At 46.1% G+C, this 27,617-nt stretch overlaps 1 long non-coding RNA gene across 1 annotated transcript in view; it reads right to left on the reverse strand.

Moving 5' to 3' along the window:
• Positions 1–27,617, reverse strand: part of LOC140897260 (uncharacterized) — a 51,014-nt gene that overhangs the window by 12,935 nt on the left and 10,462 nt on the right. Inside the window, exon 2 of the long non-coding RNA XR_012154693.1 lies at positions 9,251–9,872. This is a non-coding gene — a long non-coding RNA (uncharacterized lncRNA). The remainder of the gene's footprint in view (positions 1–9,250; positions 9,873–27,617) is intronic.

Raw genomic sequence — 27,617 nt, forward strand, 5'->3', positions numbered from 1 at the left:
CAGCTGGGGATGGGGGCAGTATTCACTTTTTTAGTATTCAGGAGAGGGCAAAATATTTCTTCTTACAACCCCCAATGGGCTAGCACCGCCTCTGGCAAGAGTCCGAGCGAGAGAAGAGCAGGACTCGGGGGTGGAAGGAAATGGGCAGGGGGAGAGGAGTAACACCTCTCTGCAGCTTGCAAAGCTCTTTGGGATGACGGGGGGCGGGGTGCAGCAGTTCCGGCTCCTGCCCCTGGCTAACGGGTTGGGGGGGCGGGTTCATCCTGGGTTAGCCCCTATCTGCCAGTGCCCGGTGCAGCGCCCCACTCCCGTCCCTCCTGGACTGCTCCCACTTCCAGGTCCCCCCTGCAGCACCGACCCCTCTCCCAGTTCCCATTGCGGGCCCCACCCCGCCGGCTGCCCCTGGCGGAGCCCGCGCCTCGCTCCACTTGCCGGCACTGCGGAGCTGCGCAGCAGCTTCGGGCTGAGTCTCCCGGCACCGACACGCGGTGGTGGCCGAGTTTCTGCGCCTGAGGCTGGATAAAGTCTGCGGGGAGCCGAGCGGAGATCGGGGGGGGATCCCCCCAGGGACCCGGAGTTTCCCCCGTAGGGTAGGGACCGAGGTACCCGCTCCTGCCCTTCCCCGTAGGGTTCTGGGGAGCCTCTCCTTCCCTGCCTCCCTTAAGGACCTGGCATCCCAACCTCCCCCTCCACCATAGGAGTCTGTGGATCCCTCCCACAGCCCCAATTGCAAGAGGATATTTCCCTCTTAAGGACTCAAGGATTCCCTTCTGCACCACCCTTAGGACGTGGGAGATTCCACCTTGCACCGACCCCTCATGCATTTTCCCTAAGGACTCACTTGTTCCCTTGCTGCAACAACCCCCCATCTGCTTCCTGTAGAACCCTCTGCAGTAAATGGCACCCGTGGAGGAAGTCGTTTCGATTTCTGACATCGTCAACTTCACCTTCAGTCCTGTATCCGGTGAACCAGATTTTCACCCATCACTTCCTGCTGGCTGTGTACCTCATCGTGTCCTTGCTGGGGCTGCTGGGGAATGGACTGGGCCTGTGGAATATGTGTGCCGGGTCCCAGAGGAGCAGCTGGAGCACCCTCAGTGTGCTGGTGTGCAAACTAGGGGTGGCAGACCTACTCTATATGATCATGTTGCCCTTCCTGGTGACCTACTATCTCCAGGGGGGCGTGTGGCTCTTTGGGAAAGGCTGCTGCAGGTTGACGCGGGCCATCTTCCACCTCAGTCTCTATGCCAGCATTGGCTTCCTGACCTGCATCAGCGTCCACCGCTACCTGGGCATCGTGTACCCACTGAAGATGCTGGGTAGGTGCCAGACCCTGGGGCCCCCCTTCTTCATCAGTGCGTTGGTCTGGGCATGGGTCATCATCTAGGTGTCTCCTGATTTTGGCTTCAGCAAAATGGATAGCAATGGTACACGGTGTCATGATACAACAGGACATGAGAACCTGGGCACCTATCTGCCCTACGTCCTGGCTGTAACTATGACTGGCTTTGTCGTCCCCTTCCTCATAATCATTGGCTGCTACTGCCATGTGGTGGTGGTCCTCTGGAGGAATAAAAATGAGGACCCAAACCTCAAGAGAAGGAGCATCAACCTGGTGGTGTTACTGATGGTCCTGTTCTCTGTCTGTTTCCTCCCATATCACGTCTTCAGGAATCTTAACTTGCTATCCCAAAGCTGGCAACTCTAGGGGTCCTGCACCCAGACTTCAAAAAACATCTATGTCTCCTATCAGGTGACCTGGGGCCTGGCCAGCTTCAACAGTGCCCTGAACCCCTGCTGTACCTAATGATCAGTGAGGACTGCGTGTCACGTATGAGGACCATCAGTCAAAGGGCTGGCCAGTCTCTGGGGTCTTTCTGGGAGAGGAGAACCCAGTGCCAGACTGATTGTGGCTTGTAAAGGGTTTTGAGGATGACAAGGTCTATAGGAGCTCTGAGCAGTACAGTTATATCTTTTATTAAGTAATACAACAGCTCCTGGGTTCGTTGGTGATGGCTATATGGGTGGCAGCATGCTGCAGGCTCAGTCACAGTAGGTTATATATCTTACTGGGCAGACTGCCTTAGGTCTTTTCCATCTCCTTCAAGACCATGCAGCTGCTGACAGCAAACTTGCCTTTTAAAGTTTTAGGAGGCTGGTGCTCTATTAGGATAATGGCTGCAGAATTCTGAATGATGCCTGGGATGATGCAGAAGCTGATTATAGTGGGGAATCCTACAGAGAATTTTTCACAACCTGTAGGCATGCAATTGCATTTTACAGTTACTCTTGTGCACCTAGACCTAAATTTTCAAAAAAGTAGGTGTGCAATTGCATGCCTAATTTGAGTGTGCATGTGATGTGACTGCATTCAACGTCCTAGTAATTGTACATGAAAACGATCCATTATGTGTGCAAGTGGTAATTTGCAATAGCAATTTCCACACTAGCACGTTCAATCATGGTGCTTGCACACAGAAATTTTCTGGAAATTTTGGCCCTCAAAGATCTGAAAATGTGGAAGAGATTAAAAAAAAACGTAGACATATAAATACACATGCAAAATAAGCACACAGTTACATGCCCAATATGTGTGCACAATCTTAATAACTGTGTGTTTGCAAATTAGCCACACATTTTGTTGGTACTGTCACATGCTCAAACTTGATGAAGACCTGTCCCAATATTGCATGAAATAGGTGGGCATTAAATGTTACATGCCGATGATGCTAATATTTAGGAAGAGAAGACTTAAGCCCACTGCAGTGAAATGCAAGCAGGAAAAGGCCAAAGAGCTGATAGCAAAGATCATATTTTCATTGTTTCCAAAGTAGATAGATTGTTATTGCTGGCAGCAGTTGTCCTCTGCATAGTGCAGAAGCTATAGCCACAAACTGGTATTTTACCTTCTTCTCCTCTCTGTCTTTTCCAGTTCAGATGGCTTGAATTTTTCAGCAATTGTTAGAACATTAAATGACATTCAGCAGTAGGTTTTTGCAATTCTGAAGAGAGCTTTAAACAATAAGAATGATCCAGATTTGTGGAGCTGCCCAAAGTGTGAGAAACTTTGCTATTTGGAAAAATGCCTGATATTTATCACATTCAGCTGCTGCAGTGTCCAGGTCCTCCTTTGATATACACCAAAGAAACCATGGGTAGTTTATACTGAGTTAATATATCATGTTAAAGAGCAAATAAATACTTAACTCATCACTAGAAGCACTGTCTGGTTTCTTTAAAACTTACAAGAACACAAGCTAGATGGCCTGAGGGATAGAGTTGGAGGCCTGCCTTGCACAGGAGAAGTGACAGGTTTTGGCTGTGGGATTGGCATTGATGCAGGAGCTGCTGCTTACCCAGCTACCTGGCAAGATCAAGAGTGGCAAGACTCCACTTGGGGAGCAATGATACTCTTGCTGGTGGATGGACTAGAGGCATGATCCCACAAGATGCTTAGCACTCTGTCCCTAATCCAGCAAAGCATTTAGGCATGTGCTATATTTTAAAATAAGTAGTCCCATTGAAGGCAAAAGTCATATTAGATCATCCCGATTTGTGAGCCTTGGATGACCTAATATGTCTTTTCCACCTCTAATGTCAGTGAAGTGGGAAGGCCCAGGGGATTGCTGGCCCTGCCCTGGCCTTTTGTCAGCTGCAGAGTCCTCAGAGGTGCATATCTTCATGGCATTACACTGTTTCCCTCTAATGCTGATTTCACAGAGTAAGTACCCAACAGTGCCCTGGCCTGTGAGAGTTCTCAGTTGGCATAACTCTCCAGCACAGGTTTCAGATCCTAGATTCAAAGGCAATCCAGTTGGTAGGGATCCTCTGGGTCAACTTGTCCAACCACTTGTCAGCCAAACAGGTCCCAGTGCTACCCTTTCCATGCACATATTTCATCTCAGCTTGCAGCTGCACTTCAGAATAATGCTTGGTTTTTGTACAGCTGTGTCACCCCCAACCGCACTGTTGTTTAAAAAAAATAATTATGTTGTTACTTCCACATCCCAGCTGACTCCCTGCTTGCAGTTCTGCTTGGTAATAGGTTGATTTTGCTTTGTACATTCTTGATAGATGAATCGTGTTCTTCTGAGACAGGGAGACTTGCATAGGAAGTAACAGTGAAACTCAGCCTCCATCCCTTTGAAAAGCCTTTCTCGACACCACTCCACAACCTACCCTTTTCCAGTACAGCCCAGTGATAACGCCTCAGTCATTTTTAATGAATAATTAACTGACCTGAGTCCAAAGTTAGTTTATAGCACGTTTTCCTCAGCTATGGAGACAAGAAACCCACTAGATCTCTACCACTGCTTGTTATTGGGTAACTGGAAGAATGGCAAAGGTATTTACATACGCATCCGATGAAGTGAGCTCTGGCTCACGAAAGCTTATGCTCAAATAAATTGGTTAGTCTCTAAGGTGCCACAAGTACTCCTTTTCTTTTTACATACGTATAGTGCATCTGTCGCTAGACCTGCATCATAAGCAAAAGTTTTAGTGAACTAAGCATCCAAACTTTCTCTTGTGGTTTGGCAGGCCATGCTCATGAGATTTGCATAGTGTTAACGTATTGCTCTGAAACTGGATTATATTTGCAGGGCCATAAAGAGACTTCTATATCCCACGGATGAAATTCATTCCAGTGTGGATGATCCACACAAAGTCTCATGCACCACTTAAGTACACGTAAGCCCCATGTTAAGAACTTGAGGCCTCTCAGGGTATGTCTACACTGCAATAAAAGACCCTGAGCAGTCAGTCTCAGAGCCCAGGTCAATTTACTCAGGCTCTGGCACTCAGGCTGTGGGGCTAAAAATAGCTGTGTAGACAGTCCCACTTGGGCTGGAGCCCAGGGTCTGAAACCATGCAATGGGGGAGGGTCTCAAAGTCCAGGCTGTGCCTGAATGTCTACATTGCTATCTTTAGCTATGCAGCTTGAGCCCCATGAGCCCGAGTCAATTGATCTGGGCTCTGAGACTTGGAGCTGTGGGTTTTTCTTTGCAGTGTAGACATACCCAAAGACTCCCGGAGACTTCAATGGCTTTTGGATCAAGTCCTTAAAAAGGGTTTAAGTGATGCTGGCCTTGCTCATGCTGGCCTTGATCATGGGTGAATTTCACTCCGAAGTGTGTGATTTTGGAGCTGCTTGTGTATATTCATGCAATGGAAATTCACCACTGTGCAGAAGGCCCACACAGGCCTATGGACATAAGTGGTGCACAGACCTTGTGCTGCACAGGAACAATTTCATCCTGGGCGCAAAATGCATTCTCACTAGCCACTGTATATTTAAAGCCCATACAAACAATGGAGAGCAAAATAAAACAGAAGTAATAGAAAAAGAATCTGAGAATAAAATGAGGATTTTGTAAGAAACCAGCAAAAATTCAGGAAATTCAAAACGACTGCATTTGCTGAGCCCGACTCCTACTGTTTCAACCCTTTTAAAGAGGATTAAGGCTATGAGTGTGTCAGGTTTAATGCTGCATTTCTTGACATTTATCACTTTGTGCGATTCTTGAGTTAATCCTCAGTGAGTTTGTTTCCTCTGAACTGCATAAGAAAGTCCCCTCCATGCATATAGCCAAACACTCTCTGTTGACTATACACATGCCTTTGTTGCTAACGTTCATTGCTGAGTAAACAAGCAGTAAAACCTATTGTAAAGCCTGCACCACTTTCTCCAGAACTTATTATAAAGTGAAAAGGCAAAAGTGCAGGATAATCCTTTGTAAGTGCAATAGTTGTTGCATTGTTTGCTCTTTCCTGAATAGCTCAACAGCCATTGCAGTTAATCTTTAATATGTTGTGTCTTCCATGCAGTCTTTATCCCCAGAATGCCCTAAAGATCTAGGGCCAGTTTCTTTAGGCAGGTTGCAACAGAAGGGGTCAGCTCCCTGATTTCCTACCAGTCCTAGTCCTGAGTGCAGGTTAGAATGGGCTTTGACTTCAGTGGTGTTTGGATGGGGCCCTAAATTCAGAATGAATCCACTTTGACCCAAGTCCCTTCCTTTCTGCTGAAGGTGCCTTTTAATTCTTGGTTTCCCTTTACATAACCTCACCATTTGGCATGATGTGAAATTGCTTTGTGGGCAGCAACTAAGGGTCTGCTGTGCAGAAGTGCTGAGAACCCACAACGCCAGTGAAAGCTAATGGGAGTGAGGGACACTCAGACTTTCTGGAAATCAGGCACTGATTGTGGCTTTTGATTGACTTGTCTATGAAGGGGTTTTAATCCACAGTGAGTTGACGTGCATTAGTTAATGCACAACATGCCAGTCCTACTAATGGCATACACACAGAACAGCTGTGCACTCTTTCAGTTCACATTGTTGTGTATACAGGCTGGGATCCTGGGATCCTTGCAGAGAGTACTCTGGGATGTCTCTCGCTGCCCATTATGGGGTGCTTAGTGGAGCCAGAGAGAAGCCTGTGGAATTCTGGGATACAGGGTCAAATTCCAAAAAACTCCATGATTTCACTGTCTCTGTCCTATGCTTCCTCTCTTTCTGGATGGGCTAGTGCCATTTTCAAATTGCTGTCAGCCACCATGGACCCAACAATGCTCCGTGCCACTGTGCTGGCAACTGTGCATATACAGAGGCTGCTTGAGCTGTATTTCCGCTCTTGAAGCCAGGTGGCCTCAGGTTTGGACTTCACCAGCCACATCGCCGAGCCGATGACGTGGCTGCAGGAGTAGTTCCTCCAGCAGCAGCGGTGGTAGTGGAGGAAGGAGGGCTAGGAAGAGGAGGGTGACACTGAGGAACTGCTACTACAGGAGCTATTCACGGAGTAGCTTCACACAGGGCTGGTCTACACTGAAAAGTTACACTGGCATAGCTACAACTCCCCTGGGTGTGAAAAACCCACACCCCTGAGAGATGTAGTTTAGCTGACCAAGCCCCTGCTGGAGACAGTGCTAGGGCGATGGAAGAATTCTTACCGCCTCCCAGGGAGGTGGATTAACTTTCCTTCCCATTGCTGTAGAATTTCAAGATGACAAAGGTGACCTTTTTTGAGATCTGCGCTGAACTCACCCCAGAGATTCAGTGGCAGCTTACCAACATCTGGTGCCCCATATCTGTTGAGAAGCACTCGTCATTTCCATCGGAAAGTTGGCCACTCCCAAAGGTTACATCCATACAATCCATAGCCAACCAGATTGGTATAGGGAGATTGACTCTGTTGGTCATGCAGAGGTGTGCCACCATGCATAAGGTATTGTTGCCTCAGATTATAAAGCCTGGTAACAATCAGGAGATTACTGATGGCTTTGTATGCATGAGGTTCCCAAACGGTATTGGGGCAATTGGTGGGACCTATGTGCCTATCATTTGCCTCCTGCACCAGGGCTCAGGGTTTATAACCAGAAAAGGGGTGTTTCTCAATGATGCTCAAAGGGCTGTTTGACCACCATGGCAGGTTTACAAACATAAATGCAGGGTAGTCTGGGAAGGTCCACGATGCTAGGGCAATTGCGTTGGTTCGCCCAGGAGAACCTAAACTTGTCTGGTTAATGAAGTCAGTCACAGGCCACTCGGACAGAAGGGAGGAACTGTTTAACTATCACTTCTGTAGTTGCAGAATGACAGTGGAGTGTGCGCTCTGAAAGGAAGGTGGTGCTGCTTTTGGAATAGGTTAGAGCAGGGGTGGGCAAACTTTTTGGCCCAAGGGCCACATCGGGGTTGTGCAACTGTATGGAGGGCCGGGAATGGAAGGCTGTGCCTCCCCAACCAGCCTGGCCCCTGCCCCCTATCCGGCCCCTCCCACTTCCCGCCCCCTGACTGCCCCCCTCAGAATACCCGACCCATCCAACCCTCCCTACTCCTTGTCCACTGACCGCCCCTCCCGGGACCCCCTGCCCCTAACCAACTCCCCCTGCTCCCTGTCCCCTGACTGCCTCCCTTACCCCCTATCCACACCCTCACCCCCTGACAGGCCCCCCAGGACTCCCACAGCTATCCAACCCCCCCCCCGCTCCCTGTCCCCTGACCGCCCCACCCAGAACCTCCGCCCCATCCAACCCCCCCTGCTCCTTGTCCCCTGACCGCCTCCAAACCTCCGCCCCATCCAACCGCCCCCTGCCCCCTGACTGCCCCCCAGGACCTTCTGCCCCTTATCCAACCCCCCCACTTCCTGCCCCCTTACCATGCCGCTCAGAGCGGCAGGAGCTCACAGCCTGCCGCCTGGCCGGAGCCAGCCACACTGCCTGCACGGCTAAGGTAGCCCTGGCCCTCCAACCCTGCAAGTGATGCATGGTGGGGAGGAAGGCTCTAAAAGGAGGAAGCTGCAATCAGTGTGGGGGATTCCCTGAGAGGGAGTGGCTCCTGCAGCAGCAGAAGGAACCCCCACGCCTCAGACCCCTCAGCTCCGTAAAGAGTCCAGCAAACCCCAAGAGCAAGCTGGACAGGGAGAGACTGATTTGGCTACCCGGGCATCCCTGCAGGAAGGTGATGCCACTAACCTTTTATCTTTTGGCTGACCATGTGCGGGGCTTATTCTCTGCTGAGTTTGAACTTTTACTTTTCCCCATGCGTAAACGAAGTAAGAAGGCACCCAGAGACTGGGCCCACGGCAAGGACTAAGAGGCGGGGGCCTGGACAGGGCTGTCCCTGTGGTGGTAACTGGGCATGGCAAGGGGCCCTGCCCCTGCTAAAGAGGTATCCCGGAAAGACTCTTTTACAAGTATCCAAGCTTCTTTCCACATACCCAGTGTCTCAATGAAGTGCGACATTTTGCCCAGTTGAATGTTGCTGTTGTTCAGCAATGCTGTGGGGGGCAGCAGTGTCGTCAGGGAAAAACAGAATTTACCCATTTCTCATTCGGGGAACATGGAGGTTAGTTTAGATTAGTTTCCCCACTTCTTTTATTACCACTTTACCACTGGCAGGAGGGGAGGCAAAATGGAGACTGCAGGCGCCATTTTGAGCTAGCAAAGAGGATTGATGGGGATGGGGGCATTCACTGGGCAAGACAGAGGCGGGGAGGGGAAAGGAAAATAGGTAGCTGGGAATGTGCCCTCAGGGACATGGGCTAGAAACAGACAATGGTCAGGGCTTGAGCAGGAGACAGAAGCCAGTTGCCTGGCCAGAGCAGACACTATTTTGAAAACGGACAGTATGGGCCCTGGAAGGAAGGCAGGGCTGGAGACTCACACAGGCTAATAGTTCACATCCCCCCCAAAATGGCTGTGGGGCACTTGGAACAGAAGCTAGAATAATAATAAATTGTAAAGAAAGATGCTTACATGTCCAGCTTCCTTCCATAGGATTTGCCTCCTCAGTCCTGGCCTGGGTTTCTGGCTGGGAATCGGGCTTGCTTCCTTCATGGCTAGAATTGGGGTCCTGAGTCCCAAAGAGATCCTGGCTTTCTGGGGAAAGCTCTTCACTGGCCTCCTTGTGTTCTGCCACCGATCACTCATGTGGGAGGGATGGGTGTCGGTAACAATGTCATTAATCAAAATCCTATGCAGCTCCTCCAAAAATGGACAGATTATAGGTGCATGAACTGGACTGTTTCCTGGCATCTTTGGTTTTAATGTAAGTCCTTCTGAGCTGTCTGCTCTTTATCTGGAACTGGTCGACATTGCGGTTCTAGCCCCTTGCACGCAGACAGCTGCTTATCAATGCCCACAAAAAGATCTTTAGTGCGGTGCCTGGCCCCAAGAGCTTGCTGCACTGATGCTTTTCTGCAGATGGTGAGGAGATCTGGGGTCTCTGCATGGCTCCGGCAGCTGCTCAAGACATGTTGTAAGGCTTCTAGAGTAATATCGCAGCAGCGCTGATATATTCTAACCGAGGAGCAAATGGACAAACTCTGACCCCATGCCAGTTTTTAAATGGGGGAGGGGACATCTGGTCAACTTGATCCTAGAGCAGAGGGAACACAGGTAGACAAGTCAGTAACAGACACCTGCAAAGCAATGTAGGATAGTGTTGCCAGCACCCAGTGCCAAGAGACTAAACAACAGCTGAAGTTGGTTCGTTACCCGGTGTGCTACACCCAATAATCACAACAGGGTGGAGAAGCAGAAAAGTTTATTTGAAGCTTCAAATAGGTACAGGGAGATTTGAATCTCAAATCCTGTACACAGAGCAGGAAGTTACACAGGCTTTTATACATCCTTTTTCCCAGCATACTTATCCAATAGCAAGCTGCCCCAAGTATCCATATAGCCAGCCAATCCAGTTCCCAGCTAGTTCCCTGGTTCTCTGTATCATTTATTAAACTATACATAAAACTGCTTTATTCAGCATTGTTCTTCCATATCTGCCCTGTGTAGCCTTGCTTAGTTTCAGGCAGTCTGACTCTGCAACATATTGCTGCAGATTCTCAGCATAACTGCTGTGTGTGCCTCCACGCGGGGGGGCCAAGGACACTTGGGCCTAGTACGCAGAGCTGCTGCGAGTGCCTCCAGGCGGGAGGGGGGGCCAAGGACACCTGGGCCTAGTGCGAGGGGGCTTCATCGACACTCGTGGTCTTCCATCCCCTTGAGTTACCTAGTGGCCATGCCCCAGTGTCCCCAACAATAGCATTGGGAGAACTGCCAAAGTAATGCAGCAGCATTGCACACACACAAACTCAGTACATCACACTAACTCAATTTGCAGCAAACTTAGTACACTTTGAAAGTGGACTCCAGAGTTTGCAGTAAATGTGGAGTTACTGTGATCTAATGAATTGTGTCATGTGTACACAGGCATCTTCATATGGGACTATCGCAAATTAATGTGGATTAACCCCCCTGTATAGATGAGCCCTAAATTACATGTGAAGGGACCAAACCATGTTTCAGTGAAGTCAATGAGAGTTTTATTGGAAGCAAGAGCAGGCCTGGAATTTTGTGGCATTACTTTCCTGGCTCATTTAAATAAACATCTCTCAATCAACGATTTGTTGCAAGTGTAATTAAAACTCATTGCATCTGATCAGAAATTCTAAACTGACAGGCTAGTAAAGCCAGTCCTACAAAATTAATGTGGATGCACACAGACGCATGCACTCACACGCACAGTTTGTTCTCCTTGAAATGAAAACTGGCTTTAAAAGAAAGCACCCCCCCCAAAACCCCAGCGTTTTGGTTGGCATGCAAAACAACCTACAAGAATCAACTATCACTAATTCCAGAATATTAGCAACAGGCTAAATACACACAACTCAAACAAATTCTGTGGGTTTTTTTGTACAAACAGCACAAATTTATAAAAACAGACAGCAGGGTGGCTATGGAAACACTAAGTCCTTTAAAGCATGACACGTTTAGATGTCAAAACAAGGCACTGTGATTACCACAGAGGGTCAAAAAATGCAAACACTGAATGAAAGGGTGGAACAGTAAATGCAGCATGAACTACCGAGACTCCTCGCCTTTCAACTGAACTCTCACCAAAGTGCATTTAATAGTTGTTAGCTACATAGATGGGAGTTTATTGAACAGTGGGAGTAGGAAAGATCTGGACCCAAAAGGCAGACAGAGTCCATGGCATAGAACACATGGTCTTCAGCTGAAATCTAATGCTGACAACGTTCCCCACCCCACTTCAGAAAGTTTGGCTACAGAATGTGTCCAGTAAATCCTCATTCGTTAAACAAAAGCGGGCTGGCTGCCCTGGACTGTACTAGCAGGCCTTATAAATGTCTCCATATCAGAGACTTCCAGTGCTCTGGGAGAGAGTTGGATGTGGTTTTTAAACAAGTGCTCGTGCTGATGGAGACATTCCTGTAGGACTTAAATGGTGCTAAGGGTCAAAATATCCCATCTAGCTAAAGATTCCCTGTGCGAGTGTAATGGTAGATAGACTCTCTTACATGGTAAAATAGTGTCTTCCACTTTAGTCAGTCACCCACTGTAGAGAGCTGTCATTTAGATAAGAGGAGGCCCAAATTCTGACTAAGATAGAAGACAGAGTCGAAGGAAAATCCATGTGGTAAAGGAAGATGACTACAAGTAGAAAATTACATGATTCACCTATTGTTACTGACTGTTAACTGCCGTCATGTGATATGTGAGCTGTGGTCCATATTGTGGAGGTGACGAGGGATGTAAAAATCACCTACGTGTTCTGAGGTAAAAGCAGATGAACACAATATGAGGATGGCACCACGCAGATACAGTCTGGGGGGAAATGACGGCCGAGATAGGAAATGAGGCTGTTCTGAGGGGGAGGAATTACTCCGCGGCTTGGAGGTTGCGAGAGCAGGAGCACAAGCCAGAAAGGGAAGCTTCAAGCTGATTATCAGGCAACGATTCTGAGTGGTGAGGTCAGTGTGGCAGCTGCAGAACCCCCTCATGTGATGGGAAGTCATAGAGCCTCCATCACTAAAGGTGTTAGGATCTGGATATGGCCCCAGAGCAGTCAGCCTTTGGCCCAACCCTAGGACATTTTTACATGGAGGTGTAAGGGCCAAAAGCAGTTTAAGAGCTGCACACTGGGATGAGAGCAGAGGAGATGCCATGCAGAGGGGCTGTGCACTTCGTCTGCGCCATGGAGAGGAGCTCCACACCGGGCCTTCTCCGTTCGCCATGTCCATGACAATGGGTTGGCCAGTGGTTCCACCTGGGCACAACTATACTGCAGTGCCCATTGCTGCCTACACACAGCTGGGCTGCACCCTGCTGACCAGATGCCTTGGACTTTGCCGTCAGTTTGGGGGTTGAGGAGTCCCGTTCTGTTAGGTTTACCACAAGATTTACCACAAGGAAAGCCCTTGTCCTCGGGCTTTGTCTGAGGAATTACTGTTGGGTCTCTTGTGTAGGCAGAGGCATTAGATCACCCAAGTGTGCCCCCCCCACCCCTGCAAAAAAAAGGCCAAATTTGAAAGGAACAGATGAATCTACAAAAACTCCTGGGTACCCAGAGAGAGCCGTGTTTACTGACACAATGTCTGTGTGTGTAGTTTTGCAAAAGCATCTGTTGCACCCACTGGTCTGGAAAGCCTGGAGAGTAAACCCTTGTTCAGGGGTGGCGAGTTGTATAGGCCCGTGGTGCCCGTGCTCCAGGAATATTCAGGGTCAGAGGCCCAGCTCCACCAATGTTCAGGGCTGGGTTTCTCCCCTGGCCCTGTCTGCCGCGCCCGGCATGCCTCCCCCAGAGCATCCCCTGACCCCGCCTGCCACCCCCGGGTAATTTAAAAGGGCCTAGGGGTCCCGGCTGTTGCTGCCACTGCCAGCAGCACAGTGGGGCTAAGGCGGCTTCCTGCCCACCCTGGCTCCGCCCCACTCCCATAAGCGGCCGGCACGTCCCTGCGGCTCTGGGATGTGTCTCTCTTCTCACGCTGCCCTTGCCCCAAGTGCCAACTCCACAGCTCCCATTGACCAGGAACTGTGGCCAATAGGAGCTGCGGGGGTGGTGCCTGTGGACAGCGGCATGGAGAGACCCCCGGAGACCCCCACCTAGGAGCCACTGCCAGAGGGGTGTGCAGGTCACTTTCGGGAGCCACCTGAGCCACCTGAGCACTGCACCCCTCACCCTCTCCTGCACCCCACCTCCTGCCCTAGCTCAAAGCCCACACCCCGCACCCAGACTCCCTCCCAGAGCCCTCACCCCTCCTGCACCCAAACTCCCTCCCAGAGCCTGCACCCCAACCCCCTGCCCCAGCCCAAAGCCCGCACCCAGCACCCAAACTCCCTCCTAGAGCCCGCACTTCTCCAGTGCCCAAACTTTCTCCCAGAGCCTTAGGCAGGTGGGGGGAGGGAGGGACTTGGACCCTTTCTGGGCAACACCAAAAATTATACAAACCTGCCGCCCCTGCCCTTGTTGGTGTAAAGGTGCAGAGGCCGTCTCTCTATAGAGTAAACCAACACCTGGAGAAATGAAGACTAGCGAGTGTATTGTTAACGCTGCATCCAGCTAACTCTTCACCTGGAGTTGTCCAGGTGCCTGTTTCTCAGATTCTGGGAAAGAAGGGAGGCAGTTGAGCAATATCCTCTCTTATGTGATTCTCTGGTCTCTCTTCCAAACCTCGCAAGGTTCTTTGACATTCTGAGGCTAAGTGTCATTGACATGCACCTACCAGTGATCTTATCACAATGGTGTCAGACCCTGGCGGGCAGAACATGGGACCAAGCTGCTGGGATTCCTGCAGATGTCAGCTCACAGCTATACAAGACTCAAGAGAGTTTGGTTTTATGTTGTGTCTTTCCTAACATGCCATTTGAGAGATTGCATTAAAAAACATGATTAATATATGTCATGAATATAAAGGGAAGGGTAAACACCTTTAAAATCCCTCCTGGCCAGAGCAAAAACCCTTTCACCTGTAAAGGGTTAAGAAGCTAGGATAACCTCGCTAGCACCTGACCAAAATGACCAATGAGGAGAAAAGATACTTTCAAAGCTGGAGTGGGAGAGAAACAAAGGTTTTCTCTGTCCGTGTGATGCTTTTGCTGGGAACAAAAAAGGAATGGCGTCTTAGAAAGCAATCTAGTTAGATATGCGTTAGATTCTGTTTTGTTTAAATGGCTGATAAAATAAGCTGTGCTGAATGGGATGTATATTCCTGTTTTTGTGTCTTTTTGTAACTTAAGGTTTTGCCTAGAGGGATTCTCTATGTTTTGAATCTGATTACCCTGTAAGGTATTTACCATCCTGATTTTACAGAGGTGATTCCTTTAGTTTTTTCTTCAATTAAAATTCTTCTTTTAAGAATCTGATTGCTTCTCACTGTTCTTAAGATCCAAGGGTTTGGGTCTGTGTTCACCTATGCAAATTGGTGAGGATTTTTATCAAGCCTTCCCCAGGAAAGGGGGTGTAGGGTTAGGGGAGGATTTTGGGGGGAAAGACGTTTCCAAGCGGGCTCTTTCCCTGTTATATATTTGTTAGAAGCTTGGTGGTGGCAGCAATAAAGTCCAAGGGCAAAAGGTAAAATAGTTTGTACCTTGGGGAAGTTTTAACCTAAGCTGGTAAAAATAAGCTTAGGGGGTTTTCATGCAGGTCCCCACATCTGTACCCTAGAGTTTAGAGTGGGGAAGGAACCTTGACAGTATATGATCCACTCCAGTCAGTAATTAAAGATCACAACATCCTATCACTTAAATTAGAGAGGCATTTATTTTTTCATCACTATTATTTCATCCTTCAAAGTACCTTTGACATATGTACATGGCAGGATAGAGCCAACAGGCTGTTACCTTATTTATAAAAATGTAGGCCAGTTTGTTATAAAATATTTGGTGCATAAGCAATTACAACAATTTGCATGGGCAAATGTAGTTAATATACATGGAGAGTGGGCAGCATAGGTGAATATTTTAGGTCTAAAGTTTTTGAAAATCTGTCTCTTTGTTTATGTGATGCCAAATGCCTAGGCATCTAGGAACCCAACAAGTTTGCTAAAAAAAACAGCCAATCATTTAAGGCAAGTCAAATCTCATTTAACTCAGATCCAGGACACCCCATCCCCACCCATTGTGCTTTTATTATTATTCGCATCTATAAGCCACTGAGCTGTACATATGTGATAGAGTATAATGGAGTGTGTAGGAGTGAGTGAGTGAGGTGGCCCTTTGCTGAACTCACGGAGATAGTACAAACAGCGAGATTTACACTGTAATTATGCCTGGTGTTTGCAAATATGGATTCACTACAACAAGGCCCTAATCCCAAGAGCACAAACTTTTCATCATAATACAGAGCAAAGGAAGAATGGGGCATAACCCACAGAGCCAGGATGCTCCCTGGAATAGATGGGGCTTGAGGAGTTTATGGAAGGAGGCTTCCAAGCTAACCAATAGCTGAAAATGAAACAGGCTCTTTGAGGACCCATTAAGAACAAAACCACTTCACGCTGTCTCCTGAAGGCTGCTGGACTCTCACTCTGGTGGATCTTCAAAGGGAGCAATGTTGCACAGACTGCGTCCCAAATGGCCAGATATTGGGAGCTGACAGCAAAAGCACATCGGGGAATCTGAATTGTTACAGCGGGCATGTTATTTATGACATGGGAAATGAAATACCAAGGTCAGGTTTTCCAAGGTGGTTGCAAAGAAGTGCATGTCTCCATTGATACTGCAAGAAAATTGCATACCCACCGTGGATAATGCATGCGCCGAAGAGTGCAAGTATCCATTTCTCATGCACAAAGGAATCTACAGATGCAGTGTCTGGGTGTTAGGCTCTCCTTCTGTGTAAGACTTTGGGCCTGTTCCTATAAATGTCTCGATTCATTCTTTTGTCAAAGCAGATGTGCTAGCATGGAAAATACGGGAATGACAAATAATTCCTGATACTTTAGAGCAGGTTTCCATGCAAAATTCTTTACTGGCTTTTCTGAAGCCAGTGAGAAAAGTGTGCCTTGCACCCCTACCCAGGAAATGGCTGAGTCATTTCCAGCACTAGAAAGGGAACTTCGTGTGAAACACTGCAGGCCAGAGACCTCCTTGTTCATTTTCTGCTCTTGATACAATGTGGAATTCTTTGGGTGGGTATTGGCAGAGATCAAATCCTAATTGTGAAGCTCGGGCAGAAGACTACATGTGATGCAAGGAGTGCATTGCTGAAAAGCTGCAGCACGCGCTAGGCACAGCTTCCTCTGACTATAGCGCTGTTGTGGAGCCAGGAGCTGGATGCAGATTAACGCTGCCACTGCTGAGCTTCCGATGTATCCGCTATGCCGCTGTGTGCTGCAATCAATGGAATGTTGGCACCTGCCTGGTAAATCCAACACCACGGCAGCTGCATTCTTTCAGGACATGCCTCGAACAGCCAGCAGCAGCTGCATTCCCCCTAGCTATACCTGCACCTTCAGCAGATCAGATGCCTTCTGCTTGGATGTACATGGAATGATAAGCACCATAGCAGATGTGTTGAGCCTGGACATTGATATCTGTCGCCTCATTGAGGGCCCTGCTCCTGCACCACTGAAGTCAGGAGGGCCCAGATCCTCGAAGATATTTAGGGGCCTTGCTCCTATTGATTTCAAATACCTCAGTACCTTTAAGGATCCGGGTTAAGGAGCTTTGCCACTGATTTCAGTTAGCACAGATTGGGTCCCTATAGCAGGTTTGTTGTTGGTGCTCAAAAGAATTAGGCAAACTTACTTTAATAAATAACTGATGAGCATGATTAAGAGACCCAACTGGCAATATCTCTCTACTGGTGTAATGTGATATTGCATCAAGCAAAATGTGTGCGCAAGTGTAATGCTTCTGCAAACAGACTAGATAAGAAAAGGGGACAGACCCACTACAAATTAGCACAACAGGTGCATCCTACTGGGATGTTCCTGGAACATTCACCTGCAAAGCTGGTGCCTTCAGCTTTTGTGTAGTGGGGCCAAGAGCATTCATAAGCACAGTAGCATGTTTCACTGGAATATACCTGGAGTATCAAATACCTATTCATCTTTTGGAAACTCCTGGGTTAGTACATCATTACTCACACAAAGCAGGAATGTCAATTACATCGCTACAGATTATTACAATAATGCGATGCCGTAGGAGTAAAAAAACCACAGGGCAGATAAATTCAAAAGTATCATGCAGAATAGAGTCACTGGGATCCACAGCATCAGGCATGAAGTAAAGGAAAATGTTTTAGGGGGCAAAAGTATTTCTTGTGGGGAAACCTATGTTTAAAGCAGCTAGAATAGGTGGTGGGGAAGCTCAAACCATAGGTAGCAAGTATGTATTCCATTGTTATTACATTAATTATAGGAGCCAATATCGTGGTATTTCGATACCTCAGCGGTGCATTATTACCACAGACATGCCTTAATTTAATGATTAGTAATCAAGCATCATCACTTTTACCTCTTCACAGCATCCTTCCTCCTGAAGAACCCAAACTAACTTTACAGAATGTACACAACCCAAAATGCAGCCAACTCTGGGGTGGCTTGTGAAATCAGGAGATATTCTTTTTTGGTCCCTGTTATATGATACAGGTGAAGGTTACAAATGTTTAATACCCTGGTCACATGGCAGGCATCAGCAAAGCAAACTACATACCAACAGGGAGAATGGAAACTGTGGCCAGGGATCCCAAAACAACAGGTTTTTTAAAAGTGCCCTATGGAATAATTAATGTTCAAGCGGCATAGAAATGACCTCAACACATCCATCCAAGAGACTCACACATTGTAACCTGAGCAGTACTTCTTTTACTTACAGCTAAATGTAAAACGGTTTTAACACCCTCCCCACTCCACACCAAAATAAAGCCTTTTCACGGGTTTCTGAGCAGGTTACACACATCCGAGCACTCCCTGGAGTACAGACAAGGCTTCCTGATGAATGCGTCTAATTCCAGGAAAGTACGTTTGCTTAATTCTTGGCAGCACCAACAGATGGGTTGAATCACTGACAACACCAACATCAAGGGTGAAGTCCTGGCAAGGCAATCCTAACCACTGTATGGTCAGGGCAGTGCCCTGAGATTGCAGGCTTGGTAGGACTTTAATAGTGAACATATGGTTGTTTACTGATGAGCATGAATCATGGAGTCAACAGGATAATATGGAAAAATGTCCTCCTACTGGTGAAATGTGGTATTGCAATAAGCAAAGTTTGCAGTGACAGTACACTTTTGCTCAAATTTACTAGCTAAGAAAAGGGGTTAGGTCAGACCAATGAGAACTAGTATAGACAGGGCAGGCACTGTACAAAGTGAAAGCAGAAATTATGCTGGAGGCATTAAAATCTAATTTATTTAGCACACGCCTTTTAGAATACGAGTGAAGATCAAGAAGATTCAGTCTTCTATGAAACCAACGAGGAGTCCGGTGACACCTTAAAGATGAACAGATTTATTTGGGCATAAGCTTTCATGGGTAAAAAACCACTTCTTCAGATGCATGGAGTGAAAATTACAGATACAAGCATAAATATACTGGCACATGAAGAGAAGGGAGTTACCTTACAAGTGGAGAACCAGTGGAGAACAAGGCCAATTCAGTCAGGGTGGATGTGGTCCACTCCCAGTAATTGATGAGGAGGTGTCAATACCAAGAGAGGAAAAATTGCTTTTGTAGTGAGCCAGCCACTCCCAGTCCCTGTTCAAGTCCAAATTAATGGTATTAAGTCTGCAAATGAATTTTAGCTCTGCAGTTTCTCTTTGAAGTCTGTTTTTGGAGTTTTTTTGTTGCAGGATGGCTACTTTTAAATCTGTTATTAAAAGTCCATGGAAATTGAACTCTTCTACTGGCTTTTGTATATTACCACTCCTGATGTCTGATTTGTGTCCATTTATTCTTTTACATAGAGACTGCCTGGTTTGGCCAATGTACATGGCAGAGGGGCATTGCTGGCACATGATGGCATATATCACTTTAGTAGATGTGCAGGTGAATGAGCCCCTGATGGTGTCCTTCTATGTTATGCTGGACAAAGGGCCAGCAACTGTCCAAACTGTTGTTTCTGGCCCAGAAGTTTGATACACTATCCTGAAGAAGAGCTCTGTGTATCTCAAAAGTGTGTTTCTTTCCCCAATAGAAGTTGACCAAATAAAAGATATTACCTCACCCACCTTGTCTCTATAATAGAGCTAAGTCACTATAATTATTATTCTATTAATTCTAATTTTTAAAGGTGCAATATGACCAAATATTGGCACAAGGTTTTTAAAAAATAAAGTTCTTAATGAAACCAAATTATTTTCACCTAATGATACATGAGAATTATGTTGCAGAGGCTTGTATATCCCTGCCCTCTAAGGCCTGATCCAAACCTCTTGAGGTCTCCCATTGACCAGTGTGCTTTGGGTGGAGGCTGGATCTGCACATGCCTAACAGTTCTCGCTTTTAGCTGAGCGAGTGGAAATGCCCCTTTAGGCGAGTGCTTCTGAAGCCAAAGGAGTCCGTTTGCAGAGTGATACTGTAGTGAGTCTTAGTGTCGGGCCAGCCTCCAAAGAATCAGACATACAGCGATGGCTTGCAGGGAACCTTGTACTCCCTCTGTGCCCCTCTTTCTGTGAGACTTCTGCCCCTCCAAAACTATTCAATTCTTAGCTACTACTGCTGCCAACAAGACAGCAAATTGGTGCACAGCCTAATTAGTATTTTCTGCACAGGCTGGTTGGTTTAGAAAACTTAAATCCTTAAAATTAATTGCATTTCCCCAACATACGCTTTGAATGGTGGCTGTATTTATTGCTGATGCTGAGCACTCGAAAATTTAGTATATAAAAGGCAGAGCTAAATAAACACAAAAGCCAGTACAACACTACTGCCATCTGTTATTAGGTAAAAATAGTTATTTAGAAGAAAAAGGAAAAAACCCATCATTCTGGGTTTGCGCGTTTGTTTCATTAGCACCATGTCAGGGGCAGAGATAATCTTTTTGTTCCATGTTTGTACAGCATCGAATACAATGGTTTCTTGGTCCATAACTGGGGCTTGTAGGTGCTATTACAATACAAAAGAGAGCAATTATTAATAATTAAGACTTCTACTGAAGGGGAAACACTCAAAGGTTCAGAGGGAGGCATCAAAAAGGTTTCAATTCATATCAGAATCTTCTCTGAATCCCATGGGTCTGCAGAATCAGCCTGGTAATCTTACAAAAATAGGTTCTGTCATGAGATTCCCTGCATTCCTGCTGGAGTTGCCCAAAAGAGCATCCTCTCTTCACTTACTGCCATTTCCTTTTTACTGCAGGAGGGACAGAACCTCATGGAAATGAAAAATCATGGAGAAAATTAGAGTTAACTAAGTGTTCACAAACCTCAAATTAGCTTCAGGCTTCAGTTCTTATTTGGCTGAGCTGCTTTGCCTGTCCCTAATTAGGCCTCAACTTGTTTTATCCCCTAAGATTGATTCAGCTGCAGCCTGGGCTGACATTTGCTGTTCCAGAGGAACACTGCTGAAAGGAAAGGATCAGGACTGGAATGTGGCATAGTCATATGTATACAACAGCACAAAGGATCTGGCCTATAAAAATATGAACACTCCTTTAAACACCTTTAATTTACAAAGCAGAGAGGCTGTGTCTGATTCCTCTCAATTCATCTTTCAGGAGAAGAGCCTACAGTGAAAGAGTTGGGAAAATATTTTCATGCAAAACAAGACCAAAAGATTTTGCTATATTATGGGAGGGAAAGTGCGTGGGTGGGGAGCTGCTTTTACCAATAGGTAGAAAAAGTTGCATATGTTTTGCTAATTTGTTCTTATTCTCTTTTATCCTAAGCAAAAACCACATTCTTACCATGCACAGCGCTAACAGGAGAGTATTCCTGTGGGTAAGTTTTATAGCTGAAACTTATCTAGGAAATTAAATTGTGATCAGAGGAACTTCGTATGTGATGTTGGAAACTGAATATTCAGATTGGGCTTCACAGCATCAATAATGGAAGCAGAGGAGAAAAACAGGTATTATCAAAGGGGAACTGGTCCCTACTTAGGGCTCCTTGGTGCTATGTTGGTAATACTAGAAGACAGTCAACACTGAAATAAGATAAAACTGAAGAGATTCCATGAGGGATCTGCTCGAGTAAAAGTAGTTACCTCCTTAATGTGACAATATTTATATGCCTTAGTCTGCGGCTTCAGATAGCATCAGAGAACAGATGAGTAGCAAGGCTCTGCTGATACCCCATTAGATGTTCTTGAGGTGATTTCCTTTGTATCTAGCTATTTTCAGCCCCAACGGTGTCCGACACTGAAAACGGTGAGCTTTGGAAACCAAAGCTATGCACACAAGAATGCCTCTATTGGGTGCCCAGGGAATTATACCCATTAAATCACCAGCAGCACACAGAACTATATGCAATATTCAGCCTCAACCCAGAAACCATGACTGAGTTTTTACTGACCTTGCACACCAGATTATACGGAGGGAATGTGAAGCCGCTGTTGACCCGAGGCAGAAACCAGTTATTCCATTGTGTCCGCACTTCAGAGAGATCGCAATGGCTGAAATCCTGATACCACTGTGTTCCCGGAGAGTAAGTGGAAAGCTAATTGATGACACTGGCTTTCTGCTTCACTGAGCTTCCAGTTCCATTCCATTAACTCAGGGGTGGGACGGGAGTTAATTTCATAGTTTCATCACTTCTAATTCTGCTAACAAGGGCCATATATCAATGTCTGGTGAGGAAATGTCAGAAAAAAGCTGAGTAAGAGCTTCTTTGCCTCCCAAGTTGCTAACAGGCCATTCTGACAAAGGCAGTGAGGGTGTATGGTCATTACAAGAGGGAAGAGACCCTTTTCCAATGATGCTACACCAAATGAAGAGGGCAGCAATTAAAATAACACCAGCATTAAGCTGCCAAAGAAAACCTTCCCCCTCTCCTCATCACTGTAAAAGAAAACAAATCATCTCTAGAATGTTTGTGCCATTAGTGAAGGAAACAGTGTTGCTCCAATGCAGCTAAAATATGGTACAAGGAGAAGAGAAATATGGCCACGTTCTCTGCTGGTATAAATAGGCGTAGATCCTTTGATTTCATTATTGCAAAAATATTATTATTTGTATTACAGTTGCACCCATGATTGGAGTCCCATTGTGCTAGGCCCTGGACGGACACATAGTGAGAGGGGGTCTCTTCCCTGAAGAGCATACAGTCTAAGTAGACAAAATGGACAGTGAGTGGGACGGGAAACAGAAGCACAGAAAGGTGAAGTGACTTGCCCAAGGGCACACAGCAGGATAATGGCAGGATTAGAAGGCAGGCCTCTTGACTCTCAATCCCTTATCCACTAGATCACACTGCCAGAGCTCAAACCATTTACACCGGCAGAGAACTGGTCTGATTGTAGGCTGTGTGACTCTCTGAGACAACGCAGTCATGCCTAGAAGACTGTGCGTTAAAGTTTCAGTGAGAAGGAAAGCATAACAAAAAGAGTCAAGACCTGGCGAGCTGTACTGTAGCTGAGCAGAAAGCTGTAATGACTTCAAACGATTCTCGTGGCTCGAAGGAAAAGGTGGGTTGGTGTGCACACCAGCTCCTCTGGAGTGAAGAAAGTTACTCTACAATCTTCATTCAAAACAAATATGTATAAAACAAAATATAACTGGTTTTTCATTTGCATGAATGGAGTGATTCTTTCCCTAACTGGACTCATTATTATGGGATAACGTGTTTACTACAGGACAGCTATAAGAGAAGATGTCAGCTGAAGAACGCATAGCCCTTGGCACTCTAACATTTCATACCTGTGTACTGCAGGAGGACACTATAAATTAATGATTAAAGACCAGATTTTCAAAATATCCAGACACCCAATTGCCTATGCAAAATGAAAGTGCAGCTGCACATCCAATGTGTACGCGCAATCACCGTGAATATATATTCAAGTCAGTAACTGTGTAGTCAGTCTAATGTGCCTAACTAGCTATTCATGTGTGCATCAGAGGCACAAACTAAGCATTCAACTGGATACCCATGTTTTTGAAAACAATCCGGCTTTAATATAAGGACTCCAAATAAGGAGTGGGAACATAGTAGGAATGTAAAGAGATGAGTCTACTTAGAATATGGCAAACTTCCCCCCCCCCATTCCATGATTTGTTTATTCTTTATTACACTGAGTGTCAAGGGAAGCAGCTGCAATCTAAACAGCAGAAAGGCTACACAGACATAAGCACATATTTATACTGTATGAGATGCTCTTTGTTCTGCACAAAACAAAAATTAATCCAAGTGAAATCATAAAAACTCAAATCCCTTCTTCAGCTATTTAGCCTATTATAACCCACAAGGAGAATGTCAGTAAGTGGCCTAGCCTGTCTCAAGAATGTAAATTGCTTACATATGCCAATACTATTAGTCTAAAAATGTTTTCAGAGCAGGATGCAATATACACATACACAGGAAGCCCTGGGAACCACAGAACACTGCGGCAGTGAGTGGAATCAATAACTATCCAGGATGCAATGTGATCATGACAACATTTTCTGGTTACTTTGTGGGTGATATTGATCCGGTACTGACCAGGCTGCGGTGGCAGGGCAATCAATATCCTGAGGGATAAATGGTACGATAGCTCACTTCTGCTTGAATTGTTATCAATACCACAGCTGGAGGTTCTGGATCTGTTAGGAGAACTTTGAGCCATGACCTGTGGTTTGAACACTTGTCCCTCCTGACTGGTGAAGGCCAGTTACAGGCCTTTGCTGGGAGACACTGTCAACACCTCCCTTGAGGTGTGACCAGGGTGCTGATTGCTTTAGAAGAAGGCTGTGTTTTGCCTCTGCTCAGAAAACCATCTCTTGATGCTAACACCATATCCAGATGGGAACTGATTCTACTTTCACAGAACCAGCATGTAATCCTCCATTCTCCGCTCAGATTATGGAAAAACTTGAAGCAGGACAACTCTTTGAGCATCTGGAAGCCTCCATCTTGACCTTGGGTCATTAGGATGTCAGCTTTGGTATGGCCCAGAGCCTGTACCTGTTGCATTAGTTAATGATTTTCTCCTGGCTATGGAATTCAGAAGCTGAAGCTGGTGAAGAAGGTGGTGGCCTGCTTGTTGCATGGGATAACCTGCTGGAAGCTCATGCCCTGGGATCTGCCTGGTGACTTCCAGGTGGAGTTTAAAGTGTCACTTCTGACTGACAAAGCCCTAAGTGCCTTGAGACTTTTCCACTTGAAAGATGCCTCTGTCCCCATTCTGTACTGCTGCAGCTGAGATCACTCAATGTGCTCAGGTTGGAACTCCCTTACTATACAGGAGAGGGACCTGCTGCAACTCTCAGAGTGACCTCTCATATTTGGAATTCATTCATACCTCTTTCTGTCTGAAATAATCCAAAGCCCCTGGACCTTTTCAGGCAGCCCTTCAGTCTGAAGTCAACACTTCCCACTGGCTGGAGAGTGAATTAAAACATCACAAAGTGATGAGTGATGGAGTGCACCATGCTGACCAGAATGGGAATTGAGGGCACTCAGCAACTTGCTGGTTTGGGCTGCCACTCTGCGCTTGTACAGGAGTTTGACACGTACCATATTTCTAAGGTGAATTTGATGTCACAGTTCAGGATGGAGTTTCCACAGGATTGCTGTCTATTTTCTACATTGTAAATTCCTTGGGGCAGAGATTGCCATTTATTATATGTTCGTACAGCACCTGGCACAATGGGGCTCAGTCTTCCGTTGTTCACAATGGCCTTCCGTTGTTTCTCACAACACAAACAACAACAATAGGGACAATGAAGTGAGAAAATATTGTTCTGGATTTGTTTTCAGGCACGAATCAGAAAGCCTGAGGTTCTCAGCATGTTTCCAAATATAAATAAATACGTAAATATTTAAAAGATGCTCAAACAAAAAAATTAATTAAAGTCACTCAGATGTGAAACTTGGTAAAGCAGATCAATAATTATTCCAACTTGGTTAGGAATGCAACCCATCCAGTTTACTGCAGGCACTTTGAATCTGGCTGATATCAAACTGACAAGCTTCCAGATCCAGAGCATATAAAAAAAACTGTATTAAGCTGAAAATAGAATTTGTCAGCATTAAATGCCAAGAACAGGCAAAGACAAAGACGTGCTGTCAGCATTTCCAGTCCAAGTCTCCTTCACATATCACCACCACAGATTCATGGAACATGGGATTTCCCTACACCCCCCCTGAATTTCCCCAACACTCCCCCCCCCGCCCACCCCGGTTTTGTGAACTAGTTACATGCAGTGTTGCCAATTTAGTGATTATTTGGACATTTGAATTGAAATTGAAACATTAATACACACTTTAGAAGCATATACAGTGTATGATAAAATACATGTATCTGAAAAAGTATAATAGAGTTGAAAAGTTGAACATAGACTAGCTTCCTTATACAGCTGTTGTTTTTTAGGACAATGTCAGTGCATTCATTTCAGTGATGTTGGCCAACCTAATATTTTCAAATTATGATTTGTAAGCAAAGTCTAAATGAGCTCTCCCTGACAGCTAGTGATGAGCAAAGGGCTGGGGGGAAAGCTTCAGGACCAGATTGTATTTACATTCACTCGTAATCTACCTAGGTATCCAGCAAACAGAGCTGCATTGCCAAAGTGATAGATTTTGGCTGGGGTTGGGTTACAAATCACTTGAATGCATGGGGGAGGGGGGGTAATGAAATGTTGTTATTCTTATTGTACGAGTAAAGGGCAGTAGAACTGTACTTAGCCCGTGCTGATTGAGGGCATCAAGAGAGAGGGTGGGGACAGGTGTTTTGCTTGATGGTCTGCCTGAGTCAGAAGTACTATTTGACTTGCCCCTCTCCACTGTTTAAAGACAGAGCTGATTAGGCTCCATAGATAGTCTTTTGTTTTGTTAAGTGACCACTACAGCTGAAATCACTGATAATCAGGTCTAAGTGCTTAGACCTGCTGTGGGACAGTGTTTCTGTGGAAGACATGGCTCAGTCTGCACTAGCAGCAAGGTTCCCCCACTGAGAGCTGGTGGAATCTCAAGAGACCAACTCGCACAGGTCACAGTGGCAGAAGGTGATGGCGCAGGGCCATTGGCAACAGAGCGATGGAGTGAACGGTGGCATAATGAACAACAGTGGCCAGAGTGAACAGTGAGCAGCTGGAGGAGCCTTCTTGCCACACATGTGGGAGGTGAACTCATGTGAAAGCACCTCTGAACTCTGAGTCTCCACTGACTAAAGACAACACCTGTCAGTGTTAATGAGGCTGTTACGAATGCTGGAGACACAACACAGTTCATGCGAACAAACATGGCTGTGGCATCATACTTTCTGTTTAAGCAAGAGATACTGCACAGTACAAACTGGAGGCCAATATTAAGTGCATTGTCACTTATTCATCCTGAAGTTGAACACTGGTTCCGAACGAGACTAGTAAATGCTCGCTGTCTTTCTGCAAGAAACTCAACTGACTGGCTAGAAGCATGCGGTGCAACAGTGAAAAAGTTCAGCAGTTGAAAAAGTGAAGAACTTTCTCACCACATTAAAAAAATTTGCATACATGGCTGATGAATGCACCGATGCAAATGGGCAAAGTATTAAATCATTGTGTACGTTATCTTGATGTCAGTGGTAGGCCAGTAGATGCATTTCTAGATGTTCAAGTTATAGAAGACACATCGGCTGCATCTAAGATGTGGGTTGTCACAGAAGAGTTAAATGCTTGTCAGCTGGACCCCAAACAGATGGCTGCTTGTGCATTTGATGGAGCTGCAAACTTCTCTGGAAGACATGGTGGAGTATAAGCTTTGCTCAGAGAAAAGTGTACCCCTAATCTCTCCTATATACACTGCAGAGGCCATCTACTCCAACTAGTGCTAGTACGAGCTGCAGACTCTTCAAAAGACATTTAAAAAGCTATCAATTTAATGTCCTCATTATATTCTTTTTTCAGCAAGAGTCCAAAAAGACCGAATATCTTGGAAAATATAGAAGATACACTGAGACTCAAGTTCAAATTAGTCCAACCTAGGAAAACCCTCTGGTTTTCTCATGAGCGATCCTTGGCTGTTGTCTTAAAATTACTCCAGGCGTTATTACTGGCTTTGGAAAGTATCTACCAAGATGGGATGGATCTAAGTAGTGAGGCTGGTGGATTACTTTTGCTACTACGTTCAGAGAAGATTATTGCAGTTCTCTCTCTTGTAAGTCTACTGTTGAAACCATTGGGTCATTAAACAATGCCATCCAGGCATCTGCTACAACAGGAGTAGATCTTTGTCCAGCAACAGAAGCTACATTTGGATCAATCAGAGAGC

This window comes from Lepidochelys kempii, chromosome 13 (assembly GCF_965140265.1).
Source record: "Lepidochelys kempii isolate rLepKem1 chromosome 13, rLepKem1.hap2, whole genome shotgun sequence".
Taxonomy (NCBI): Eukaryota; Metazoa; Chordata; order Testudines; family Cheloniidae; genus Lepidochelys; species Lepidochelys kempii.